General features: G+C 35.6%; 1 long non-coding RNA gene across 2 annotated transcripts; it reads left to right on the plus strand.

The window, feature by feature from the left end:
* The first annotated feature begins 410 nt into the window (after positions 1 to 410).
* Positions 411 to 5,368, plus strand: LOC113529263 (uncharacterized). Of its 2 annotated transcripts, none has more exons than XR_003403031.3 (3): positions 411 to 601; positions 975 to 1,087; positions 4,249 to 5,368. It is a non-coding gene; the product is annotated as an uncharacterized LOC113529263 (long non-coding RNA). The 2 variants fall into 2 exon arrangements; XR_003403032.3 differs by lacking the exon at positions 4,249 to 5,368 and adding an exon at positions 2,121 to 2,500.
* Positions 5,369 to 5,714: the final 346 nt, after the last annotated feature.

Below are 5,714 nucleotides of genomic sequence, written 5' to 3' on the forward strand. Positions count from 1 at the left end.
TTTATGCAATAAAAGAATTATATTAAACTAATCAATCTTTTAGCAAAACTGCAGCCATAGATTCAAGTTCAATACATTCTATTTTAAATAAAAATCAGGCGATACATAAAACTATTGCTTCTTTCAAGCAAAATGGTTTCACTCTTAATGCTGTTTTTAATCAATTTGCATATAAATGCTACTATTTGAATACTGTTGAGGATGCTTTTGATTTTTTTGGGTTTTTTGGTTTTTTTTTTTTTCTTTATGGATGCCATAACAGTGTCATGGTAGCGCCGAATACAGCTCAGAACTACGCTACCCATCAGCCCCAGCACATCACATGACCAAGTCACATGCTTCACTGATCACCTGCACATGTTTCCTGTTTCACTTAATTAGTGTCATTATTTAAGCTCTGGATTGTGTGCGTTTTATTGTCTAGTTTTTGTTGTTTGTAGTTGTGTTGTGTCGTTTTTTGGTTCATGTTGTGGTCTTGGGCTTGCCATGTGTGTTTTTGTTTGTTAAATTTTATGCTCCTAGTCTTTGTTTTTGTGTGTTTCACTAAGATAAATAGATTTCTGCACTTGCATCTGCCTCTGCTACCAATTCCCAGACACAGGTAATGTGGTACATTTTTTTTTCAAATTTAATTTATTGAACTTGTTGATGCTAATACAAACACTTACTGACTTGGGAGGCTATTTAGATTTTTCTCTTTCTCTCAGTTAAATTACTTCTACTTTCCCTTGCCTTACTCGCAGGATAATACAATGTTAAGATACAGATGCAGAACTGTTTTAGCCTATAGTGAAGTCCAAAAGTCTGAGGCCACTAAAGATAATGCTTCTGTTTTGTGAGCTTTACCAATTTAATACAGAATGTTTGTTTAATTGTGAGCTTATCAGCTATAACGTGAGTGAAAATTGAAATTTTAGAGTATTTATATGAAGTTGAAAATTTATTTTGTATGTCTCCCTTTTCTTTACTGGCAGGTTATACTTGAGCTGGCATGGACTTCATGAGTTTGTGTAAAACCTGATTCATGTTGGATCAAAACCATAGGGGGGTTGTCTGACCACCTTCAACAGAAGCGGTAACCTTCAATGTATGTGTGTGTACAAAGAAGTAACAAATGTCAAATGCTTACATATAAATGGTGGCCAACAAATTGTGCAGAATCTTGAATATTTATTTGAATCTTTCCTTGTTTTATTTCTAAAGCTTTATTTTCAGTTACAAATGAGGGGAAAACAGAATTTCAATGTGGTCATAGACATTTGGGCCCCACTGTATATCTACATAGTATGTAGTAATACTTTAATTGTACACATCATAAGTATTCAAGCTTTCTAGTTTGAATTGAAAAGTAGTACACGTGTTGCAGCCTAGTTCTCCATGATTAAATGGAAAGATTGTAGCTGTTTCATTCAGTGAAATGTAGCTGCAATTTTCTTTTTTTTTTTTTTTTTGGTGGAAAAAAAAAAATGGACAATAACTAAACTTTGCTAAGCTATTAAAGTAAACAAAGGTTGACCTCAAACTGAATCTAGTGAAAAGGCATAAACCTGTAATGGTGGATATGAACTTTATTCATAGAAATAACAAGAAGCATATGTAGATAGCCATGTAGGTTAGTATGTAAATGGCAAGTACAATGATTGAAAATTACTGTAAAAATGGAAGTAACTAGTCTACAAAATGACACATTTATAGACGAAGAGCAGACAGGAGCCCAAAGATGGACAATAGGGCAGATCAGATACTTCCTACCTTTTTTTTTTTTTAAAATATTGCAGCATGTGACCCAGCCATATGATGAGATTCCCACACAAAAAATCCCAAAAAAAAAGTGCAAATACAAAATGAATAATATTAAACATTACCATTAATCCTTAGATAAGTCAGTGAACTTTATATATGGATTTAAGATAGCAGTATGAGAATTCAGGTGATAACTAGAATCTTAAGCGTCAGTGTTTACATGTGATGTACCGGTGCAACAATGACATGTCCTCCATAATCACTTGAGTCACTTTAGCGTGATGCTTCAGTGAACAAGGACGTTTCTTGGTAAATGTTTGTCCTCAATTCCTCCTGTCCTAATTTCTATTCCTTGCATTCTTTCCTCCCTTTCTCAGAAGAGGGAGCTAAAATGCATTGAAGGGAACCAAGGAATGGAAACAAGGTGTGCTGTAAGAAATGAAAGGCATATTTGGTGTCTGGAGGCTGTTGATTGGTCACAGGTTTGTCTGGAGGAGGTGGAGTGTTTGGTGCATATGTGACTGTATTCGTCTGGTTGGCTGGACTTTCCAGCATCTCAGAGGTTTACAATGATGTTCTTCTGCAAGTTTTTATTTAAACATGTTTTTTCTCATTTACATGTGCTGCTGTTAATGGTGACTAGTGAATTAGTTTGTTTCGTATGTGCGGATTTACAATTTGCTCAAGCACTTTTTAAAAACATACATGCACAGATTTCATGCAAGTGTTAACTTGTTTCACAAATTAAAACATTTTGTACTTTTAGTGTTTTTTTTTTTTTTTAACCCACTCACATGCATTCTGAATATTGTATTTCATAATACACTATATGGCCTATTGTTTAACATCTGTGTTTCATATAATGCATTGTTGGTTGTAGGCTTATAGGCTTATGCTATTTCTTCTGCAGTTAGTTGTGCACAGGAAATGAGGGAGGGTGTTTATGCTTGTCACTTCGTGCTTAGAAATGCTTGCGCTGATATACCTGTGCATCCTTCACTGGCATGCCATTTATAACATTTTACTTATCCTGTGCCTAAACCACTTCAGCAGTCAAGAACATCAACTAAACGTGTATTCCTTCCTATAAAAATTGTATTCTTTCCAATCTCAATCATCTTCCCCTGTTTTCAATTATTAAAACCGTGATTAGCTGGGGTAATTTGAGATGGTTAATAATACTGAGAATTAGAGATCCAGTGGCATGTTAATTTAGGGGCACTGGTTTAATCACAATTCGGAATAGCAGGGTCCCAATGTTATGGTGTAGCATAGCTTTCGGGTTCAGTCAGATTAAAAGAGGGTCAAACAATGCTTCCCCTGCAACTCATTTGGTAAACTGAAGCACCTTGTGCTAGAATACATGTTTCCTAATCCATTTGTTAATGCCTCTTTAATACCTCATAATACAAACTGGCTCCTGCTCAGAAACCATGAAAGACAAGTGGCTTGATGAGTGGTATGTTCTCTGAGTAAAGAGTGGTGTACATGCATGCAGAGAAAACAGCAAGATAATGTATAAGGATACATAAAGCATATCTAAAACTTAACACAAAGGTTTATACAGTCTAAATGTTTTTGTAGAACTCTACTGAAACTATGCTTGTAATAAAGAATTGCTAATTACTATACTTAACGCTATAAGGGTATTTAAATATACAGGATGTGCTTAACTTCAATTTAATTACAGTTAATCTCTATTAAAACTCCACCTGTGCAAATGTGTGTGGGCATGTCGGATCACATAATGATTGGCAGATGGTGATGGTAGGGAGAGCAAGTAGGAAAGACAAAGTGGAACATTTCCTCAACACTCCTATTTTTACACAACTCTTGAGTCAAAAACATTGTGGGTATAGTTTGTACATATCTAGGGATATAGTGCTTGGGGCAAGCAGCAGAAATGGGGTAGAATCGTGTTTTGTTCATGTGACTATTGCCTACCTTTCCAACATTTAAGATTTGGAGAATTCAATTACTTCTCACAGGCCAGGCTAATTCCCTTTCCTTCAGTGGCTTTAAAGACAAAATACTAGGTAGGTCTATTTGTCATGACCATGTGTGTGCTTAAAAACGGAGTATACAAAATGGAAAATGCATGATCCTGGTTGCTCAGGCCCGATGGGTCCGAGAAAGTTCTTTAAATTTTGAGGCTGAGGAGTTAACCCTTTAAACTTAGCCAGGTCAACATCTACTTCCAATAATGTTACCAAACTTACACCAGAAGAAAATAGCAGGAAAAATTAATTCTGGCCAACTTTTTTTTTCTCCCCTTTTCCTCAGTGTGTAGTAAGTTCCCTGCAGAAACACTAATAGCACAAAGCTAACATTAAATGGGGCATTAAAAACTAGATTCATATATGTTCTTCCATCATTCATACATTCTGCATTCTTACTAACTGCTGTCTGCACATACTACCTAATGTCTGTAACTGCTGAAGACTGAATTATTTTATTTATTTATTTTTTTCTCTTCTTTCTCCCCCCTCTCCCCCTAATCTTCAGCTGTGCCCATGATATTCTTGTTCTTGGCTGGCAGGAGTGGAATCCAATGTGGTCATCTGCTTTTGTAGTCCATCCACCTCAAGGCTCAATGTTTTGTGCATGCTGAGATGCTTTTCTGCTCACCATGGTTGTAAGGAGTGATTTGAGTTACTATATCCTTCCTGGCAGCTTGAACCAATCTGGCTCTTCTCCTCTGATCTCTCTTATCAACAAGGTGTTTCCACCCACGCAACTGTTGCTCACTCGCTATTTTGTTTTGTTTTGTTTTTCCACACCATTCTGTGTAAATTCTAGAGACCATTGTGTGTGAAATGCCCAGGAGATCAGCTGTTTCTGAAATACTCAAACCAAACAATATGGCACCAACAACCATGCCATGGTTAAATTTACTAAGATCACACTTTTTCCCAATTCTGATATTTGATGTGAACATTAACTGAAGTTCTTGACCTATATGATTCTATGCATTGCACTGCTGCCACATTGGCTGACTTAAATAACTGCATGAGTGTACAGGTGGTCCTAATAAAGTGAACAGTGAGTGTATGTACAGTATATTACTTTCAGACCCAGCCAGGGTTTTAGAGGGGAAAAATAAATAAATTACACTATTCCATTTTTCCAAGTTTCACTACAGTATCTAAATATGAAAACATTGTTTCTTGTAGTTGCAAGAGGAAGAGTACAGTGCTTCAAAACATATAGCTCATTAGCTAAAAATACTATATAAATTACATCTATCATCTGAAGTTTAAGTGAGTCTGTAAACAAGTATAAGTATGCACATTTAGAGTTTTACTCCTACACTTATGGATGCGCATCTATCACCTGGCACTCGCACTTAAACAGTATACAGTACTCTCTACAAGTAATTGGATAGTGGAACAACTGTTTTGGCACAGTAGTCGAGCATATTAAACGTGTGTGTACAATGCAGGTTTTTTTTTTTTTTTTGTTTTGTTTTTTGTTTACTATTTCTTGGTCTAGAGAATTTAAAAAAAAAAGTTTGGACTAGATTCCAGTTTCCAGGTAAAGTGGTGTTTGCAACTATAACCTGTTGTCCCTCAAAAGGAGGACCAAATTAATGTGAGTCTCAATAAAAAAAAATAGTTCATCAGGATGAAGATTCAGAATAAATCATTCAAAAACAAGTCATTGAATTTATATATTTGGGGTTTGGGGGGGGCAGCTATTTATTTTATTTGTTTTTTCTTGGCACACTAAATTTTTTTTTAAAGGAAAGACTCCTTTATTTGCTTCTACATGTTTCACCACGCAAAATCTACAAATATTCCTGAAGCCATACATTTAAAAATGCCCACAGTACATTTTAATGCGCAAACTCCGACCTGGAATTACAAAAAAAAGGTATTCTGCATGCTCTGTTCTCTGGTACCAGAGATTTTGTTTTCATAAAATGAAAACTGGGTGCAGAAATGGGTAATATTCCTAAGTTGCAGTCATAA

Source organism: Pangasianodon hypophthalmus, chromosome 7, assembly GCF_027358585.1.
Source record: "Pangasianodon hypophthalmus isolate fPanHyp1 chromosome 7, fPanHyp1.pri, whole genome shotgun sequence".
Classification (NCBI taxonomy): domain Eukaryota; kingdom Metazoa; phylum Chordata; class Actinopteri; order Siluriformes; family Pangasiidae; genus Pangasianodon; species Pangasianodon hypophthalmus.